This window comes from Elephantulus edwardii, unplaced genomic scaffold, assembly GCF_000299155.1.
Source record: "Elephantulus edwardii isolate Elephantulus edwardi_28Jun2011 unplaced genomic scaffold, EleEdw1.0 scaffold00051, whole genome shotgun sequence".
Taxonomy (NCBI): Eukaryota; Metazoa; Chordata; class Mammalia; order Macroscelidea; family Macroscelididae; genus Elephantulus; species Elephantulus edwardii.
This window is the reverse complement of record NW_006399801.1, coordinates 8,370,105-8,370,362: the sequence shown is the minus strand read 5'-3', so window position 1 is coordinate 8,370,362 and position 258 is coordinate 8,370,105.

Here is a 258-nt window from a genome sequence, read left to right as displayed (position 1 = left end):
AATAAGAGCTCATCCCCCCCACCCCAGCTCAGCCTAGACTCACTGGATCCCCAGCCCAGCCCCAGAGATTCATCCTCCAGCCCGGCCGGGACTCACTATCCATTCCCAATTGGACCTGGAACCTGCACACCTGAACTGGGATCCAGAGACTATGGGGACAACTCCTTTCCTAATTTTGCTGAATTGAAACCATGACAGTGTTTGCTTTCCCTGTGATAAGTTGACATTTTTTTTCCAGTGAGTGAAATTCATTAAAGT